Below are 22,268 nucleotides of genomic sequence, written 5' to 3'. Positions count from 1 at the left end.
CAATGCCATGGTCATTCCTTAGGCACTGCAGGCTTTGTGCCAGGCCTGGTTTCTATTGACCTACCTCTGCTCTCTTTTGCTCCTTCCATATTAGTCCAATACTCGAAACACTTTCTATATCTAATGAGACTTAGTATGAATCCGTTGCCTTGGATATGAAGGCTTGGTGTCCCTTCCTGAGCATGAGTTCTCCCTGCAGGACCATGACTCACTGCTCTTTGTCCCTACTGGTCCTAGACTTTATGTGGTCAGATAACATTTCTGTTCTGGGCTCATTGCTGAGTTCATGCATCACTGTCCATTTAAAACCCCTAGTTCCACTAAAGAGTCTTCATTTGGCGCTTGTCAATGTCTCTAGAGATTACATATTTAACTGTGAACTTAAATCCATGGTCTGGAACTCAGCTATCTAAACAAATGCCTCAGGTAATGATTTGCTTAGACTTCTAGGCATCTCTTAATCAAGAGCCTCTTCAGCAGTGTCATTTGTTCTATTGTTACAATGATACACTGGTAACAACAGAAGCTTCCATTTTATAAATGCTTACTGTGCCAGGCTTGTGCTAAGGTCTTTACAAATATTATTTTATTAACAGCTTTATGAGATTAGTATAATTATCCCAATTTTTCACACAAGGAAACTGCCAAGTTAATAAACTTGCCAAAAATGATGTCCCTAATTAGTAGTAGAAGCAAGATTCAAATCCAGGTTTTCATCCTCAAGTTTGAATTCCTAAGATAATAGCACCTTCCACATACATTTAGGACACTCAATCACGATCCTTTATCTGAATTTATGTTTTTCATAATTTAAGTTGGAATAATATTTTGAATAGAAAGCAAAAATTACTTTGTATCAGACCTAATTTGCATGTTCGTTTGTTAATCAAACATTTACTGAGGGCTAACTAAGTGTCAGACTGTGCTTAATGAGGGAGAATAAAACATTTAAAAGAAAACATAATCTCTGACTTCAAGATGCTCCTGGTTTTTAGGAGACAGAAACATAAACAAGTATGTAGAGAGTATAATGATTACTATTATAGGCAGTCATATATTTAATACTTATAGTCCTTTAACTCAGTAGAATGATCAGTAGAACACTGTAAGTACCATTACTTAAGTGTCTATAAACCCAATATATCTCAAAAAAGTAGTGCTTGTGCTTATTGTTAAGTATGTTCTAGTAACTGTACAGTTAGATGGTTAATGAGACATTATTTCTCTAGCTATACAGGTGATGGTGCTCCCTTTAGTGAGTCATTTAAAATTCTGTAGATATGTAAAGAATTAATGATTATCCAGAGTGGAAGGATCAGGTTACTCAAGGGGATCACAAGCAGGGTCAGGAAATACCTCCTTGAAAATTATTTATGCACCAGGCTAGACTCACCACCAGGAAACAGGAGCTGAGAGGAAAGGCCCTAGGTTTCTGCAAGTTCTGAACCAGCAAATGTTGTCATTAGATGTGTTGGCATCTATCCTTGGAAGGATATAATAAATAAGTAGTTCTACATGTGGGTGCTGGAGAGGCAAGATGGTGCCTCAGGTAACACGGCTGACAGCCAGGCTTGGAAGGAAGGACCGTGGTAAGGGCTGTGCCAAACACTTTCAAGAATGCAATTATATTAGGAACAGGGAATTTGGGATGTGAAGTCTCTTCACTGCATTTCCCAGGATGTATCAAATCAAAACTATACTTGCTAAGATGAACTATGTAGCCTGTATTTGATCTGGTTATTTTTCTATAATTTAAGTGTCTGTTCAAAATGTCAACTTGTTTTAGGTATTCTAAGGAGAACTAAAGAGAGAGATTTGTATTCAGGTTTGGAACAGAGAGAAAGAAAAGAGCTTCCTTGCTGGGATAGGGCGGAAATAGGTAAAGGACAGGAAAAGTTCAAAGGGAGAGAAACAAATTCATGGTGTGACAGCAGGAGTAGCTAGGTAGTGAAAGAAGAGGAAATATAGAACATAGTTATGTCCCAGAACATTAATCTACCTCCAAATCAAGGAATTCAGTAAGAGATACTAGGTCTCTAGAATTCTCCAGCAGAGAAAAACCATGGTTTATTTTATTTTTATTATTATTATTTTTTGGTTCTGTTGCCAGGCTAGAGTGCAGTGATGCAATCTCGGCTCACTGTAACTTCTGCCTCCCAGGTTCGAGCAATTCTCCTAGCCTCAGCCTCCCGAGTAGTTGGGACTACAGGCACGTGCCACCACGCCCAGCTAATTTTTGAATTTTTAGTAGAGACTGGGTTTCACCATGTTGACCAGGATGATCTCAATCTCTTGACCTCGTGATCCACCCACCTTGGCCTCCCAAAGTGCTGGGATTACAGGCGTGAGCCACCGCACCCGGCCAACCAACCATGCTTTGATTATCTGTCCCATTGTGAGTCTAAGATCCAAAGGACTCTGGAAGAGATGTTGCCAGCCATGAACAAGAGTTAATGGAGATAATTTGTTTGCTATCTGCCTCATCAAGCAAGATTGTACTAACCTTTCAGAAATTTTACAATTCTCTCCCCATCACTCCTACCCCACTATGCTCTAAAAGTTCTAAGGGAATATGTTTAACTTTCTAAATTGTAATGTGATAGGACTACTGAAACTTATCAGGAAAATAATTCTGTTTTAGACAGAAGACAAATTGATAGCCACACCCAGTTTATCAAGGATGTTTCTATCATTCTTACTGTTTGCTAAAGAGAAAGGTAATTGTGGTTGATCATTCAAAACTTTTTATTAAGAATAAACTGTAGACTCACATGTTGCTGGAGTTTAGGGATACAATAATACCCACACAATTCTTACTCTTCATGAATAGCAGTGGGACAAAGAAAATAATTCTAATACATGAATATGAGTCCTATGTTTTTCTAACTTCAAAAAGCTCTAGAATGTCAGAGTAGAGACAACTTACCAATACTGGTCATCAAGGGTGGCCTCTTAGGAAAGCTCACATGATTCTACACATGTATTAGGGCATCACGGACTAACACTGAATTAGCAAGATTGAAGGAAACAGAGATGGGTCCCCACTCTAAATTTTCTTCTGTCTTTAAAGATCTAAGGAACTCTAGAAATTAGCATAACCATGAGGCAGTAAATGATTATTAGCTGTGATGTGTGATAGGGATAAGTTTATAGGCGGTCAGAGGAAAGAAAAGATCTCCAGGGTTATCAGCATGACCAATTTATAAATGACTTAATTTGGACACTCACTCTGCTACTTTGCCAACTGCTTTAAAAGAATTTCCCTTCATTATGTACAACACCTGATCATGGGGTTGTGCCTATATTAATGGATGCCTTTTCTTTTAGGAAAGCGTCATGTGCTCCATCTCAAGTTGAGCTCCAGAGTCATTCGATGTTCATTCTCTTTGCCACTTGGCAATTCTAATCTATCAACAGATGTCTGGATAGAGCACTTTTGTGCATAGAGCCTTTGAAAGAAGTCGGAGCTAAGGAAACTCACCAGCTTCTTTAGAGACAGAAACTCACAAGACACACACCTTGTGGTCTGATCTTTACGGCTGTGTGGGAGAACTACAGTGTGATTTCAGACTTTTTCTTGACATGAGGAGTCTGTTAATCCTGAAACTTCAAAATGTACATATTTCCCCCAAATGAGATGTAAGTCTGTTGAGTTAATTATCATACAATTATAGCAATGGAAAAGAAAACCCTAATCAAACGTGAACAGCTTGTCTAACTATTAACCAGACCATGGTGAACCATTACTTAGCTCTGACTTGCATGATCCATTATAGACTTTTGGCCCTCTGTGAACAAATGTTTAAATGAGTTCATAGTCATTTAAAACTGAAAGGCCTGGCTGCCTGGGTTCTTGTGATTTTCTTGAAATTGTTTAGTCATTATATTTTACTGGCATGAAGTTATGGCTATCTTCCTCTCTTTTCCACATGATAGGAAAGAGCACCCAGGTCATGGACATGAAAGACATAGCTTCCCAGGACTTTGATCTACTAAAGTGGTGATTTGTTTTATAACATTTCTACTTATAGTCCCTTAAGCTGCTAAAAAACATTAGAAGTCAAATCCCTTTGAATAAGTTTTCTTTCTAGGAAGAGCCAGAGTCCAAAGCATTGTATTCAGGGTGTCTTTTAGTGTTAGTCCAATTTGCACTATATTCAGGATAATTCAGCTGTTGCCAGTATTCTAGCAGTCAAATACAAAATGACCCAGTTGCAGCATGGTGAACTTTTGGTTTACAGTTTTAAATTCAAGAGGTCAGTTTCGATTGATACAAGGATATGAAATTAGGGTTTGTTCTGGTTGAATAGGTTGAGGTTTAGGACAGGGAAGGAAAAAGAGAAAGGATAAAGCCAATCAGATGGTATGACATCACATTCAAGACTAAATAATGAGACTGTGAGCTCATTTTATCCTCAGGCACACTGGAAAGTAGGCATACTATACAGTAACAGCCAACTTTTTGTTCATTCTAACTCTTACCACACCGAGCTTTCCTTGGTGTCAGCCACAGGGGTCACTAAGCCATCAGCTGATCAAGAAAGGTAGGAACTAGATTTTTTTAATATATATAATTTGTAAGGTTTATTTACTTTTTTTTTTTTTTTAAGTTCCAGGATACATGTGCAGAATGTGCAGGTTTGTTACATAGGTATACGTGTGCAGTGGTGGTTTGCTGCACCTATTGACCCATCCTTTAAGTTTCCTCACCTCGCCACCACCTCCCAACAGGCCCTGGTCTGTGTTGTTACCCTCGCAGTGTCCATGTGAAACTGGAATTTTCTGTGGTACTATGTGGTGTCACGGACTCAGTCAAAGGTAAGACTGATTGAATGTGGAACAGATTCATTTATCTTGGGCTTTGACAGAGTGAGACGTTTAGAAATGGAGGCAAGTAGCTGACTTTAATTTTGCAAACACAGGCTTAACTACTGCAAATGAGCTTTTCTATTGACAAAAAGGGTCTAGATAACATTTTGTTTTTTGTTGCTGTTGTTGTTGTTGCTTCCCCATAGCTAGGGTCTGGGCAATAGGAGGAGGAGAAAGAAATGTGGTGAAAAGAGAGAGTAGAGGTGAATCTCTGCTGATGGTGTTGTTGAAGCTGCCACAGCAATCACCAATGGTAACCACCCTGAAGGCACTATTTGTAAACAAACAGGCTGTTCCCATGAAAATATCAGTCTTATAAGACCAATAGCAGCAAGCATATTGTGTGTTCCTATTTTCCAATCCAGCCTTCTGCTAACAAGAAGAGAAAGACAAACATCTTGGGAATAAGAACACAGTAGGGGTGAATATTCGAAGATGCTTTGAATGTCAAGACTTGCTTTCCAAGCTTACCTTGCTTCCTGTAAGCATTTTGAAAAACTGAAAATAGGCTGTGGAAGAGATCCCAAGTAGAGGTTTGCTTGGGGAGAAGATTCCAGTAAGAATAAAGCTTATGACAAAGAGCCCAGGCCATGGCTGGGAAAAAGTCAAGCTTAGAAGAACAGGAAGCATACTAACAATTGGTGTAGGCTTGTGATGACTGCAACAAATAAGAAGGTAGAGGGAAAGAAAAAAGAAAGGCAAAGGACTCTAGAAGACAATGAGAAAATACTAGTTAAAAGGAATAGTCTTAGGTGGGGAAGAAGTAAGCGTGCCCAAGGATTCCAGGAATGGATGTCAAGGGCAACTAGAGAAATACCATGGCATTAGAATGCAGTCTGATTTCTCTTTTCTTTGTCTCAGGTGGAATTTATCAAAGTATAATAGATCAATTTTCTACAAGTACCTCATAAAAACATTTCCCCAAGTAAGATGGAGGATAGTGACTTTTTGGAGAAACAGAATGGCTTGATAGACCTCCACCTAGAGAACTACTACTTCCAAAATGAAATGATACGGCTGTATGGGAAGCTAATAACCAAAAGATCATGTGAACGTTTCATCTACAACATGAGATGGGGCTAGATGGGAGTAAGATTGTCAGGGGCTAACTCTCCACGTTCTAGGAACTCATCACTGTCTTGTTTCCACCACTGTGATCCCAAGGTTTCTTGCATCTGAATAAAATTGGGTCAAGTTCAGCTCGTCTGGACTATATGCCAAGAAAAGGTTGGCCAGCATGGAATACAGGAGCTTCCGGTGACTTTTTTGCATTTTTATGGCCACTATTTGCATTTCTTTTCCCCTGACAAACCCATTGGTCAGAATTGAGAAAACTATCCTTGACGAACTGCTTTTTTAAAAGGATGCATTGCCCTTAATCTAGCAGCTAAGCAGGGGTTTTGAATAGGTGAATCAGATTCTGAGAGAAGACAGTTACATTTCTGGGATGATACACACCTTCAAAGTATTATAGCATTGGATGTCTGCTGCCCATTAAATTTCCCCAGCCAATGCTAATTGCCACAAACTCTACCAAAAGTTTTTCTCTCTGGTATTTTGATTACATAATAACAGGAAAATATGTTTAACACAGGCAGATAATAGCCCTGCTCCTACCCTATTGTTTGTTGTATGGCTTCTGGCAGTGCCATAGGAGTAGTCCCGTTAATATTCCTGTTTTCCAGAATGCTCCTCATATTTCTGGATGAGGTATGATGATTGAATTCAACCTTTTTCTTTGTCCTGAATAATTAGTGTTTTGTCTATCTTATTCTGTTTTCCTTTAATAAATAATATTGCCACCAAATACTTCAACTTCATTTATATGCTGTTATCTTATAAGATAGCTTTGTAATAACAGGGTGGTAGCCATAGCTACCACATACTGAATACATTTTGCCAGGCAGTGTACTTTGGTTTTATATGCCATCTTGTTTTATCTTTATAGAAACTATAAACAAGGTAATTATTTTTATGTCCATTTTACAGATGAGGAAACCTGGGCTTAGAGAAGGAGTTAAGTACATTTACCTGAGTTTACACAGCTGGGAAATGGCAGAGCAGAAATCTGAATGACAGGAGAATCAGAGTCTAGAATGTACAGGCATAACCATTAGAGCATGTAGCCTTTTTTGGGCAGCTATGATAAAAGTCACCAAATAAGTATTCATAGAATTGAATGGAATTAAAAATTGAATTTAAAACCAACCATCTCTGGACCTTGTCTTCAAGATAATATTCTTCCAGCCCTTTATGTATCTGCTTTTTAGTCTAGTAGCCAACATGCAGTGTGGATTCTGAAGCTGGACAGACCTCTGTTCCTATCGTGATTCCTCCACCTCTAGCTGTGTGCTCTTGTACAGTTTATTCAACCTTTCTGAATCTCAATTCATTCATTTTAAAAATTGAGATATTTTATTTATAGTGTTGTGGAAAGGATTACATGATATAAACAATGAATGCTCAGCAACTTGGCATAGAGTAGGTGTATGAAATACTTTCCCCTCTCTAACACCCACATGGCACTATCCACTTCTTAACTACTCAGTCTGAAAACCTGCTGGAGAGAGATATCAAAAGTTCTGTTCTTTGGACCTTAAGTCCAATTATTTCCTTTTAAGAATATGGGATCCATTATACTTATCTAATACTTCTACCTTCTCACAGGATAGCTCATAAATGGTGGTGCAGTCCACTGATTTTCTCTTTTTTATGTCTTGATTCATGGCTAGGTTCAGTCAACATCCTAATAAGTTATTATTACCATCTGCAAGTGACAGAAGCTTTTTAAAAAGTTAACACTGTCTATTGATTGCTGATGCGTCTTTTCCATCAATAGACTTTCTTGGTACTGATCAAGTGCAGTAGTGCCAATTGTGAAGCCATTACAGATGAGCTTGGATTTCACTGAAATCTGTAGAGCAGAGCTAATGGGATATATTGTTATCTGGTAGATAGTGCAAGAGTTGCTGTGGTTTACTTAATTTGAAGGGACATTTCATAATTCCAGCCAAATTGGAATCACAATCAGATAAAATTTAAAAGAAAATTACAGTGATCTTGCCCTCTAGAGGCTTTGAAGGAATAAATTTTGCTGCAGTTGGTAATGGCTGTTGATGAAGGTTTTTTAGCTCAAGAAGGAAAGCTACTATTTCAGGAGTTAAGAGTTTCTGGGGTCCAATGACAGAAATGATCAATTCTTCACAAACTAAAAAGACTTATGATTAAAAAGGGTAAGAAATATTAGTGTTCAATGAAGCAGTGTGAAATTAAAGGACTTTTTAAACTATTTTAGGAGAGTCTAATGGGTATGCAGAAAAATGGCTTTGCCCAGTGTTAGGGTTCTAATATCAGGTTAAGAGGATAAAAAATATGAAGTTCAGGTACTGGGTAATTATTCTGTGTCAGGAACTATGTTAAACGTGTGAAACATTATGCCCTGTAATTCTTGCAATAACCTTGAAGATAACATCAAAATTTAAAATGTGTAATTATGAAAGATTAAATAATTTGCCCTAGGGCATATAGCTTAGTATATTTCACAACTTGAACTTGAACTCAGGATTTTTCAGAAAAGTGTGTTCTCTTTTTATCATGTAAATCTTGTTTCTGCTTTATGTCTTTCCACCCTCTAGTGTCACCCTACTTCCTGGTAGCATCATTCTGTGAGATTGGGCCTCTGTTGATTTGTCGGGATATAAATTAGGCTACCTTTATATGATACCAGGTATCAGTATTATCTCAGAATGGCTAAGAGTGGAGCTTAAGATTAGCAGAATGTGAGTGAGGGAGAAATTTGAGGAGCATATTTAAATTGGGGACATCTCCAGGGCTACTTCTAGGTACATGTGGGGATTGTGCTCTGCTCTCTGCTTTGTCTAGGGATCCTCATGTATAGAAGAAGGCGGCATCCATGCTGAATATGAGCTAACATGAGATCTCAACAACAATCACAAGGCAATAACCACTTCCTGAGCATTATTACTCTTTGTCAGGCATTGTCCTGGATGTTTTAGTTCTGATCCACTTAATCTTTCATGTTTCTATTTTTAAGATAAGATGAAGAAAGTTGTGAAAGTCAACACTTGGATCAAAAAAATTGTATAGAATCAGCATATCTGGAAAAGGACAGATCTGAGATCTGCATCTGTTCAACTCCAAGGGTTAAGCTTGCTCCACTTTAAATTGTTCATTGGTCAACTCCTAACATTTACCTACTGTGTGCTAAGTAGAGAGGATCAGAGATTAACAAGGAGCAAGTCATACCTTCTGGGTTTTATATCTTTTATATTTTAGTCAATTGTCTCCTACTGCAAAGAAAGCATGCCAGCTTCTTGAACAGGATGGAGTTTTCTGTTTTCTTCTCCTCTGTTTTGCCTGCACAATACTAGGTAAGCAATAGTCATTCAGCAATGCTACATAATTGGCTTATCCATCTCAGGATTGCTCCTTCTACCATCTCCCACTTAGAGAGGTGAATCATGACCATTCTCCTTGGAAACATGATTCATCCCTCAATGCTTTGGAGAATTCCAACTTTGCAATTCCCTTGCACTTCTATTAACAGAAATGGAAATGAGTGTGGTTAAGGGTAAAATGCCAATTGGGCATGAAAAGAAGCTGGAAAGCTCAGCAGGAAACAATGTGTCATAATCTCACAGGTCTTTTCCCTCTTGGATGTCAGTACTTTTCTCCTACCGCCAGTTCCCTCTGTGCTGTTGCCCAGATCAATATAGAAAGGCAAAAAACAAAACAGCAGCAACAAAAAAACCTGCAAAAGGAAGTTTTAGGTGATATAATCTCATTCAGCTCCTCTCCCCTCTATGGGTTAGGAGATGTATTAAGGATTCATGGGCTACCAGTTTCCTAACTTGGGGAACTGGGAAGCCCAAACTCATCTTGGAGCCCTTACGTCGTGCTCTTGAAAGGCGTCACATGCCTAGAAAGACGTGTTTCACAGAGAAATGTCAAATCTCTCCAAATCTGGCTTTTTTTGGGAGTGAGGCTTGGGAAAGCACATTGTAAATACTCAATAACTATATATTATGAGGGTACCAACATGATTTCAAAAAGCAAATAAAGTTGTATGGATACAAACAAACTAACAATGCTGCTCCATTCATTGGTGTTTCCATTTAGTAAGTAGTAATTTTTTTTTTGAATGGAGTCTTGCTTTGTCGCCCAGGCTGGAGGGCAGTGGCGCGATCTCGGCTCACTGCAAGCTCCGCCTCCTGGGTTCACACCATTCTCCTCTCTCAGCCTCCCGAGTAGCTGGGACTACAGGTGCCCGCTGTCAGGCCTCTGAGCCCAAGCCAAGCCATCACATCCCCTGTGACTTGCACGTATATGCCCAGATGGCCTGAAGTAACTGAAGAATCACAAAAGAAGTGAATATGCCCTGCCCCACCTTAACTGATGACATTCCACCACAAAAGAAGTGTAAATGGCCTGTCCTTGCCTTAAGTGATGACATTACCTTGTGAAAGTCCTTTCCCTGGCTCATCCTGGCTCAAAAAGCCACCCCCACTGAGCACCTTGCGACCCCCACTCCTGCCCGCCAGAGAACAAACCCTCTTTGACTGTAATTTTCCTTTACCTTCCCAAATCAGATAAAACGGCCCCACCCTTACCTCCCTTCACTGACTCTCTTTTTGGACTCAGCCCACTTGCACCCAGGTGATTAAAAGCTTTATTGCTCACACAAAGCCTGTTTGGTGGTCTCTTCACACGGATGCGCATGAAATTTGGTGCCGTGACTCAGATCGGGGGACCTCCCTTAGGAGATCAATCCCCTGTCCTCCTGTTCTTTGCTCCATGAGAAACATCCACCTACGACCTCAGGTCCTCAGACCGGACCAGCCCAAGGAACATCTCACCAATATTAAATCAGGTAAGCGGCCTCTTCTTACTCTCTTCTCCAACCTCTCTCACTGTCCCTCAACCACTTTCTTCTTTCCACTCTTCAATCTCTCCCTTCTCTTAATTTCAATTCCTTTCATTTTCTGGGAGAGACAAGGAGACACACTTTATCCGTGGACCCAAAACTCCGGCGCCGGTCACAGACTGGGAAGGCAGCCTTCCCTTGGTGTTTAATCATTGCAGGGACGCCTCTCTGATTACACACCCACGTTTCAAGGGTGTCAGACCAGGCAGGGACACCTGCCTTGGTCCTTCACCCTTAGCAGCAAGTCCTGCTTTTCTGGGGAAGGGGCAAGTACCTCAACCCCTTCTCTCCTTGTCTCTACCCCTTCTCTGCTTTCCTGGGGCAGAGGCAAGAACCCCTCAACCCCTTCTTCTTCACCCTTAGCGGCAAGTCCTGCTTTCCTGGGGCAGGGGCAAGTACCCCTCAACCCCTTCTTCTTCACCCTTAGCGGCAAGTCCCGCTTCCCTAGGGGGCAAAAACCCCCCAATCGCTTATTTCCGCACCCCAACCTCTTATCTCTGTGCTCCAATCCCTTATTTCCACACCCTGACCTCTTATCTCTGTGCCCCAATCCCTTATTTCCATGCCCCAACCCCTTCTCTGCTTTTCTGGAGGGCAAGAACCCCCCACCCCTTCTCTGTTTCTCTACTCTTTTCTCTGGGCTTGCCTCCTTCACTATGGGTAAGCTTCCACCTTCCATTCCTCCTTTTTCTCCCTTAGCCTGTGTTCTCAAAAACTTAAAACCTCTTCAACTCACACCTGACCTAAAACCTAAATGCCTTATTTTCTCCTGCAATGCCGCTTGACCCCAATACAAACTCGACAGTAGTTCCAAATAGCCAGAAAATGGCACTTTGAATTTTTCCATCCTGCAAGATCTAAATAATTCTTGTTGTAAAATAGGCAAACGGTCTGAGGTGCCTGACGTCCAGGCATTCTTTTACACATCAGTTCCGTCCTAGTCTCTGTGCCCAGTGCAACTCGTCCCAAATCTTCCTTCTTTCCCTCCCGCCTGTCCCCTCAGTATCAACCCCAAGCGTCGCTGAGTCTTTCTAATCTTCCTTTTCTACAGACCCATCTGACCTCTCCCCTCCTCGCCAGGCCAAGCTAGGTCCCAATTCTTCCTCAGCCTCTGCTCCTCCACCCTATAATCTTTTTATCACCTCCCCTCCTCACACCTGGTCCGACTTACAGTTTCGTTCCGTGACTAGCCCTCCCCCACCTGCCCAGCAATTTACTCTTAAAAAGGTGGCTGGAGCCAAAGGCATAGTCAAGGTTAATGCTCCTTTTTCTTTATCCCAAATCAGATAGTGTTTAGGCTCTTTTTCATCAAATATAAAAATCCAGCCCAGTTCATGACTTGTTTGGCAGCAACCCTGAGACACTTTACAGCCCTAGACCCTAAAAAGTCAAAAGGCCGTCTTATTCTCAAAATACATTTTATTACCCAATCTGCTCCCGACATTAAAACTCCAAAAATTAAATTCCGGCCCTCAAACCCCACAACAGGATTTAATTAACCTCGCCTTCAAGGTGTACAATAACAGAAAAAAGTTGCAATTCCTTGCCTCCACTGTGAGACAAACCCCAGCCACATCTCCAGCACACAAGAACTTCCAAACGCCTGAACCGCAGCGGCCAGGCGTTCCTCTAGAACCTCCTCCCCCAGGAGCTTGCCACAAGTGCCAGAAATCTGACCACCAGGCCAAGGAATGCCTGCAGCCCAGGATTCCTCCTAGGCTGTGTCCCATCTATGCGGGACCCCACTGAAAATCTGACTGTTCAACTTACCTGGCAGCCACTCCCAGAGGCCCTGGAACTCTGGCCCAAGGCTCTCTGACTGACTCCTTCCCAGATCTTCTCAGCTTAGCGGCTGAAGACTGACGCTGCCCAATCGCCTCGGAAGCCCCCAGACCATCACGGACGCCGAGCTTCGGGTAACTCTCACAGTGGAAGGTAAGTCCATCCCCTTCTTAATCAATATGGAGGCTACCCACTCCACATTACCTTCTTTTCAAGGGCCTGTTTCCCTTGCCTCTGTTAACTGTTGTGCGTATTGACGGCCAGGCTTCTAAACCTCTTAAAACTCCCCAACTCTGGTGCCAACTTAGACAATAGTCTTTTAAGCACTCCTTTTTAGTTATCCCCACCTGCCCAGTTCCCTTATTAGGCTGAGACACTTTAACTAAATTATCTGCTTCCCTGACTATCCTGGACTACAGCTATATCTCATTGCCGCCCTTCTTCCCAATCCAAAGCCTCCTTTGCGTCCTCCTCTTGTATCCCCCCAACTTAACCCACAAGTATAAGATACCTCTACTCCCTCCTTGGCGACCGATCATGCACCCCTTACCATCTCATTAAAACCTAATCACCCTTACCCCACTCAATGCCAATATCCCATCCCGCAGCACGCTTTAAAAAGATTAAAGCCTGTTATCACTTGCCTGCTACAGTATGGCCTTTTAAAGCCTATAAACTCTCCTTACAATTCCCCCATTTTACCTGCCCTAAAACCAGACAAGCCTTACAAGTTAGTTCAGGATCTGCACCTTATCATCCAAATTGTTTTGCCTATCCACCCCGTGGTGCCAAACCCATATACTCTCCTATCCTCAATACCTGCCTCTACAACCCATTATTCTGTTCTAGATCTCAAACATGCTTTCTTTACTATTCCTTTGCACCCTTAATCCCAGCCTCTCTTCACTTTCACTGGGACTCTGACACCCATCAAGCTCAGCAAATTACCTAGGCTGTACTGCTGCAAAGCTTCACAGACAGCCCCCATTACTTCAATCAAGCCCAAATTTCTTCCTCATCTGTTACCTATCTTGGCGTAATTTTCATAAAAACACACGTGCTCTCCCTGCCAATCGTGTCCGACTGATCTCTCAAACCCCAGAACCTTCTACAAAACAACAACTCCTTTCCTTCCTAGGCATGGTTAGCATGGTCAGAATTCTTACACAAGAGCCAGGACCACACCCTGTAGCCTTTGTGTCCAAACAACTTGACCTTACTGTTTTAGCCTAGCCCTCATGTCTGCGTGCAGCGGCTGCCGCTGCTTTAATACTTTTAGAGGCCCTCAAAATCACAAACTATGCTCAACTCACTCTCTACAGTTCTCATAACTTCCAAAATCTATTTTCTTCCTCATACCTGACACATACTTTCTGCTTCCCGGCTCCTTCAGCTGTACTCACTCTTTGTTGAGTCTCCCACAATTACCGTTGTTCCTCGCCCAGACTTCAATCTGGCCTCCCACATTATTCCTGATACCACACCTGACCCCCATGACTGTATCTCTCTGATCCACCTGACATTCACCCCATTTCCCCATATTTCCTTCTTTCCTGTTCCTCACCCTGATCACGCTTGATTTATTGATGGCGGTTCCACCAGGCCTAATTGCCACACACCGGCAAAGGCAGGCTATGCTATAGCACAAGCCACTAGCCCGCCTCTCAGAACCTCTCATTTCCTTTCCATCATGGAAATCTATCCTCAAGGAAATAATTTCTCAGTGTTCCATCTGCTATTCTACTATTCCTCAGGGATTATTCAGGCCCCCTCCCTTCCCTACACATCAAGCTCCAGGATTTGCCCCCACCCAGGACTGGCAAATTAGCTTTACTCAACATGTCCCGAGTCAGGAAACTAAAATCTTAATCTCTCCCACTCTAGGTTCCCATGCCGCCCCTAATCCCGCTTGAAGCAGCCCTGAGAAACATCGCCCATTCTCTCTCCATATCACCCCCCAAAATTTTTTGCCACCCCAACACTTCAACACTATTTTATTTTTCTTATTAATATAAGAAGGCAGGAATGTCAGGCCTCTGAGCCCAAGCCAAGCCATCGCATCCCCTGTGACTTGCACGTATACGCCCAGATGGCCTGAAGTAACTGAAGAATCACAAAAGAAGTGAATATGCCCTGCCCCCACCTTAACTGATGACATTCCACCGCAAAAGAAGTGTAAATGGCCTGTCCTTGCCATCAGTGATGACATTACCTTGTGAAAGTCCTTTCCCTGGCTCATCCTGGCTCAAAAAGCCACCCCCACTGAGCACCTTGCGACCCCCACTCCTGCCCACCAGAGAACAAACCCTCTTTGACTGTAATTTTCCTTTACCTACCCAAATCCTATAAAATGGCCCCACCCTTATCTCCCTTCGCTGACTCTCTTTTTGGACTCAGCCCACCTGCACCCAGGTGATTAAAAGCTTTATTGCTCACACAATGCCTGTTTGGTGGTCTCTTCACAGGGACACGCATGAAACCCGCCATCACGCCCGGCTAATTTTTTGTATTTTTAGTAGAGACGGGGTTTCACTGTGTTAGCCAAGATGGTCTCAATCTCCTGACCTTGTGATCCACCCTCCTCGGCCTCCCAAAGTGCTGGGATCACAGGCGTGAGCCACCGTGCCTGGCCGTAAGTAGTAATTTGAATGATTTCTATGTCAAAGATATGGCTACAGGCCAAGAAAATACAGTGGTGGGTTAATAGACACAGTCTTAGCCCTAAAAAGGTTTACAGTCTAGTGGGGGAAGTAGCCTTAAATAAGGGACTAGACAAATACATATACCATATTATTTTTATATTAAATTATAAAAGGAAATGGCTAAGAATCTGATCTCAGATTTAAAAAAAAAAAACTGTCTCCACAAAATTGTTTATGTTGTGTGATGTCCCATTCCTTTTGCTCATCTATGTAAATATTCTCCAATTTCTTTTGTTTATACATCCTATTACATTGCCCTACACTTAGTGGACATAATAAGTACACAGCATCACAAACAGCAAACCTTTTTGTGGTGCTTTTATGTGTCAGTAATTGTAAAGCTGCTCCATCTAGGCCCTGTGCTGAGGTCCTAACAGAGTAAGAGCCAACATTTATTGGGTACTTTTTATGTCAGTGATTTTCATGTAATATTTATTTCATCTTCATGACAACCTTATGAGGTATAATTATTTTTATAGGTTAAGTTGCTTTTCCAAGTTCTTACAACAACTGTCAAGTATCTGCATGCACATATGATCCCAGCTGGTTTTGCTCCATTATGAGTACTCAAAACCACTGTTCTAGTATTATACATAGTCTGAAAATACACTAGAACATATCAGAATGCTTTTCACATATAAAAGAAAGTATTGTTTTGTGAGTGGTTTTCAGTTACAAATGTACTTTTATAGACATAGAATAGGTATGTGTGTACAGGGTCCTAATATAAAATTCATTCCTTATTTGCACCATGAACAAAAAAGCTTAAAAAGCACTGCTACTAATCCACAGAATCTTCTAACATATTGGCATATAGGAATACACTCTTCATATCATAAAAGTTCACTGTTCAAATGGGCTTTCAGGAGGAGGTAACGCAGCTTTAAAAGTTGACGCACTGGGCCGGGCGCGGTGGCTCACGCCTGTAATTCCAGCATTTAGGGAGGCCGAGGCAGGCATATCACCTGAGGTCAGGAGTTTGAGACCAGCCTGGTCAACATGGTGAAACCCCGCCTCTACTAATAATACAAAATTTAGCCGGGCGTTGTCACAGGCGCCTGTAATCTCAGCTACTCGGGAGGCTGAGGCAGGAAAATTGTTTGAATCTGGGAGGCAGAGGTTGTAGTGAGCCGAGATCGCACCACTGCACTTCAGCCTGGGTGACAGAGATAGACTCCACTTTGAAAAAAAAAAAAAAAAAAGGTTGATGCACTTTCTGTGGTTCGTGAGTTTTTGGAGTCAAAGACAACTGAGTTCTGCCCCCTCGAGCCTAGCCAAGAATGTTGGAGATTCTTGAGAAGTCTTAAGTTTCCTCAATGAAAAAGGGGAATAACCAGGTTTCTTTGCAGGGTTATTATGAAAATATACTGAAATTAAATTTCTTGACATACTACTGATTTTTTTTTCACATAATGATTTATTTTCCTTTTTTTAAAAATTATACTTTAAGTTCTAGGATACATGTGCAGAACGTGCAGGTTTGTTACATAGATATACATGTGCCATTGTGGTTTGCTGCACCCATGAACCTGTCATCTACATTAGGTATTTCTCCTAAGGCTATCCCTCCCCTAGCCCCCCACCCCCGACAGGCCCCTGTGTGTTATGTTCCCCTCCCTGTGCACATGTGTTCTTATTGTGCGGCTCCCACTTATGAGTGAGAAAATGTGGTGTTTGGTTTTCTGTTCCTGTGTTACTTTGCTGAGAATGATGGTTTCCAGCTTCATCCATGTCCCTGCAAAGGACATGAACTCATCTTCTTTCATGGCTGCATAGGACATACCACTGATTCTTAACAAATGTTATCCTAAGTGACTTCTCTTTTTCCAACACCCCCACAAGTCATACTAATCAAAGCTCCTAAAGATTCTACAAGTCAGCTGTGTGACCACAAGCTGTTTGGCAGGTTTATAATTTCAAACCATTTGCTTAGGCTGTGATGACTGAGAAGAGGTAGTTCTATTCATTTAGGAAATAAGTAATGGAGCAACTCCTCATGGTAGCCTAGAAGACAGGATCTGCAAATATAGCCACCCAGGCGTTAGTCAAATAATAAGGCAATGAATAGGAAATACCTTGGGTAATAGTGAAGCTGTGCTCCAGGTCTTTTCACCCCAGTAATATTTTGGAAGATAAAGTTGCTATGGCAAGTCACGTGTTGGAAGGATTCACGGGGATTCATTGAGCTCAGTGCACTTTAAAGATTGGAAGGTTGTGAAAACTCCCTCCTAGACTACAACCTCCTGAGAACTCTGGAATCTGTATTTTTCTAGTTCTGCAAGGACTCCTGCTCTGAAATAAAAAAATAAAATAAAAACAAAAACAAAAACAAAAAAAACAGATGCTCTCTGCAGCTGGTTTCACCTATCAGCTCTTTAATCTATCCTAGAATAGAGCTCTGCTTCCGTAATAGCGATGTGTTCAATCTGGGAAGATGTGCAAGATGCTGGCCTGACAGCCTTAAATTGCAGAGGAAATTCCAGATACCATTTATCTTTCTCTACTTCAATAAATTTTCTCTCTTTCTTGCCCCTGCTCCAAGTTCCTATCCATCTTTCCTTTACCCCGCCTCCCACCACCTTTGTGGTTCAAGTCATGGATAGAGATGCATTTTCAACTACTTAGTTTCGATCAATCCCCAGCTTTATTTAGATATTGAAAGACTCTTTCCATGTTGTTTTCTTTAACAACATTTGCTTTTATTTGACTCAATGTTCCAATAATTGGGAAATGGAATCTTCTCTGAGAAGGTGTAAGTGAACGGGACCTAATAGTTCCAATTCAGCTAGAGCTGTAGGAAATGCATGAGGGTTACAACCCTTGTCAGAGTGAGACACTTGCTTTTATGAAGAGCATAAATTTAAACAATTGCAACTAAATACAGTCATCCTCACCCCTGCACCCATGAACAGTAATTGTGAATGGTGACCTTTAAAGGAAAAAAAAAAAGGAAGATTCTTAGCTATGGAGTTGACTAGGTTGGAATTTAATTTTTGGACTAATTTTTCAGCTTTTGTGTGTGTGCATATATATATAAATATATAAATTATATATAAATACATAATATATAAATTATACACATGCTCTATTTTTTCTTCCTGGTTTACTGTTAAAATTTACCATTATTAACTTTCAATCTAAACTCATTTTTATGTCATCTCTGCTTGTTGATGCCCAGGTTAAGAAAACAAACATTTACCTTCAGCCATAGGCATCCGCAGAAGCAAATACCAACTAAAACACGACCAAAAGTCAATTGAAGGAGAAACAGAACAGACTGGAATTCATTGTGGGTCCCCTCCTGGTTTCTTTCGGGGCCCCAGGCAAGCGAGCATGTGCTAATTTGCAGGGTTGACTAAATGGCACGCCTAGACCCCACATTTGCATCTCTGCTTGGGTTCAAAAGTTGGTCTCTGAACAAGTTTCTCTGTTATTTCCCACTCCTAAGTTAAACCCCTTTGGGAATGCTACTCACCAGGGTACAGCTTAGTTCAGAGAAGCAATCATTGGCTGGGCCCCATCTTCCTCTAATATGGGGTACAGCCAGCTGGTGCTGATGTGATGCAATAAATTAGGAGAGACAAAGGGATGGGGAAGAAAAGGAGATAATTTCCGATGCAAGAGTACAGAAGCCTTCGAGAGCAGTGGCATGCCCCACCCTGTTCTTTTTCCAAGGAAAGAAACTACTAAAGAACAGCCACAGTCTTTCATCCTCCTTCCACCTCCCCCAGGTACATATGAAGAGGGAAAAGAGGGTTAAAAAGAAGCTGAACAGGTTTATCTAAACTACAAGTTTCTCTGTGACTCAATTTCCTTACTCGTGTAATGGAAATCAGTTACTTGCCTGGTCTAATTCACTACATTGTTAGCATGGTTATAATGGAATTTCGAGAACATTTAAGGTTCAGGAACGAAAAGTAAATTCCACCCCGCATACTGCGGAGAGAAGTCTTCTGAAGCAGAACTGAAAGTCCTTGGGAAAGAATGTCAGAATGAGCGCACACTCACTGCGGTGCGGCTAGGTGGTCCATGGGGCTCCCTTAGTTCTTCTGATCTAGCTCAACCCTACCATTTCATCGATGAGGAAATTAAAACCCAGAGAACAAAAAAAAAAAAAAACTGTTAAGTCATGTTGGACTATCCAAGTGAAGTGTTTTTGCAAAGGTAAGGCCACTATACATTTATGCCAGTAATAAAGTTTTTATCAGTTTGCTATTTCTGTCTTTGCTGGGGAGAACATTGATCTAAGTAAACACTTTGGTGACTATATCAATGTAGTTGCAAGTGGCAGAAAGTTAACCCTAGCAAGCTATTGGCTAGAGGGATCATTTACCAACTTTCACAATCAGTACAGAGTTGAACAGTCAGACAAGGGCGGGATCCTGCAGAATCTCACGAACAAACGGAATCAGGGGTTTGAAAGCTATAGACTCTCCCTCCAGGTCTCAAAGCTCCATCTGTCTGCCTTTCAACTGTATTCTTACTATTAATTTTTTCACTGTATGTTCTATTTCTGTGGAGGCATATGGAAAACAGGATTCACATTTTTTGGCTTTGACCACAAGAGGGAGACTGTATCACCCTCTCTGTGCTCTGAAATTTAAAATATCTCAGGAAAGTGCAGGGATTGGTCCAGATTGTGGGAGGGGTGAGGCTCTATAAAAACATGGCCGTTCCAGTTACTGGTATACGGATAGAGTAGAGAAGGAGCTGGTCCCAGTAAAAGAATTTTCCTGTGCAGAAAACAAATGAAATTATTTAAAATACACATTTAATCACATAAATACAACTGCAGATCTACTGTATGCCACTGAGTTTTCTCCTATATCATGAATTAAGAGAGATCAATTTGATGTTACCACCATCAATCTCAGCTTCCAAGTTGTGTTGAGACTGTTTTTTTATATATGATAGATCTCAATCCAAGCAAACTACTTCCACTGGTGTTCAAATGAAGAACAGAGAATATACTGGAGCGAAAGGGGCCTACTATGATGAAAATATTGTGTGGGTTCTGCCTACGATGGCTTTTACTTTTTTCAAGGGTCATTTGACTTGACATGACCATTACCAAAGGCTCCAACTTGAATCCCCAAGCAAGATGAGACTACTTTGACCATGCCCACCACAGTGAACTTTACAAAGCTGTTCCAGGGTAGGCACCTTTATCTTCTTTATTATCGTTGGGGTATCACAGACAGCATTGTATTTTTCTCCTTGGCTTGACAAACTGATATGTCAACTTGTATGTTTCAGTACTCTTAGTTATTAAACAAACCAACTAACCAAATGCTAAATGGAAAGATTAAAACCCACCCAAGTTTCCCGGGTGCATACAAGAGCAAAATTGAGGTGACAAAAACTAAAAAGGCCCAAAGGTTCTCTGAAGACCGTTTTTATCTTCTAGCCAGGTGTTACTGCGATTAGAAACACAAGCCATCATGATTGTTAGAAAAGTATTTTGACCACCTCTAAAGTATAAGACTTTATAAATCAGTAAGTCGTTGTTACGTTCCTGGAGAGAGGAGGCTTTCCAAATAAAATAAAACATCTCAGAAATTAATTATATTTTTCTTCTAGTAAATAACCTTTTTTGCCTACAGATATGGCTGAATGCAAATGAAGGCGGTGTTTTCATATTCATAATGGATTTTAGGTTTAACTGTAATACAGATTTAACTAGGCCAAGGACTACAGAAGGGGGATAATATTTATTGTATATTTTTGCCAGAGATCTTGTTTTATTCACTATCAAAAGTGGAACAATGCACCATAACATTAAAAGAAAGCAAAACATTCCCATTGTGTGAAACTAGACGCTCCTTTTAATAAGGAGATAAAAAACCTAACACTTTCTACAAATACTGCTCATTGAGAAGTGAACATTTAGATGGCACCTTCATGTACCAGACAGGATACTTACAGGATTTTTTTGAAAATTCTCATAGCAATCCTGTGTGGTAGATTTTGTCTACATCTTAGAGATCTGAAAACTGCAGGGTGCGGTGGCTCACGCCTGTAATCCCATCACTTTGGGAGGCTGAGGCGGGCGGATCACGAGGTCAGGAGATAGAGACCATCCTGGCTAACACGGCGAAACCCCGTCTCTACTAAAAATACAAAAAAATTAGCTGGGCGTGGTGGTGGGCGCCTGTAGTCCCAGCTACTCCGGAGGCTGAGGCAGGAGAATGGCGTGAACCCGGGAGGCCGAGCTTGCAGTGAGCGGAGATTGCGCCACTGCACTCCAGCCTGGGCGACAGAGGGAGACTCTGTCTCAAAAAAAAAAAAAAAAAAGAAAAGAAAAAAAAAAGAGAGATGAAAACTGTGATTTTACATTATTTGGCAAGTTCAAGGTCACACTGATAGCAATTGGCAATTGGCACAGCCCACTGCACCACACTGCTTCTGCTTTGTTTTGACAAAGCTGATTCAGGAATGAATGAAACATGTTCAGCCCTAGCAAATGCTATAGGCCATTCACATCATGTCTTCACACTTCCAATAGAGATTATTGTAGTTGGGATTTTTTTAAAAAATCCCTTTCAACTTCACATATTTATGAATGTGCCAATGAACACTTTAAGCATGTATCTATCAATATCAAATGTGGTTTTTAACAGAAACCTTGAAAAAATTGCAGAATTATCCTCTGAAATATTGCTGCTATTATTTTTTAAAATTGCAAGAAAATGTTCTGCCATTTCAGACCATTTATCTCTGTTAACAAGACACTTTTTTAGTTGGATAGATAATATACACCCATCTGGTGTGCAGTTTCTTCATTTACTCTGGTAATAATAACTAAAGGCATTTTTCCATTGCTTCGGCATTGTCCGGGCCAATCTTTTGCCTGTCCTGCTGTTGATATGAGATGCAAAAAGGGAGAAGAAATTGGGACCTGGTTATAATACACAGACATGCCATTTAGAATGTCTTTTCAGTGTTGAGGAAGGGAACAGTGCCTAAGTGTT

This window comes from Gorilla gorilla, chromosome 3, assembly GCF_029281585.2.
Source record: "Gorilla gorilla gorilla isolate KB3781 chromosome 3, NHGRI_mGorGor1-v2.1_pri, whole genome shotgun sequence".
Taxonomy (NCBI): domain Eukaryota; kingdom Metazoa; phylum Chordata; class Mammalia; order Primates; family Hominidae; genus Gorilla; species Gorilla gorilla.
The sequence above is the reverse complement of the archived record's forward strand: the minus strand, read 5'-3'. Positions refer to the sequence as shown.